Source organism: Alligator sinensis, unplaced genomic scaffold, assembly GCF_000455745.1.
Source record: "Alligator sinensis unplaced genomic scaffold, ASM45574v1 scaffold597_1, whole genome shotgun sequence".
NCBI classification, from domain to species: Eukaryota; Metazoa; Chordata; order Crocodylia; family Alligatoridae; genus Alligator; species Alligator sinensis.
The window spans coordinates 2,346,334-2,346,567 of NW_005842074.1; the positions used below are offsets into that span (position 1 = coordinate 2,346,334).

General features: G+C 40.6%; 1 protein-coding gene across 2 annotated transcripts in view; it reads left to right on the forward strand.

Annotated features, from left to right (window-relative positions):
* NDUFV2 (NADH:ubiquinone oxidoreductase core subunit V2) overlaps window positions 1-234 on the forward strand; it is a 47,924-nt gene that overhangs the window by 11,188 nt on the left and 36,502 nt on the right. The window lies entirely within an intron of this gene.

Genomic DNA, 234 nt, shown 5'->3' on the forward strand with positions numbered 1-234 from the left:
CCTATTGATTTTATAGACGGCCACAAGGCCCCCCCCTCAGCCTTCTCTTGTGAAGGCTGAGGGGGGACCTTGATAGCTGTTGACATACCATATTTACCTGAATTCAAGAGGACTGAATTTAAGACGACCCCCCCCCCAATAATTAGATTCTATACATATAAAAATTGTTATAATAAGTTTCCATATATAGAATTCATGTATAGAATTGGGGGGGGGGGTCATCTTAAATTTCTA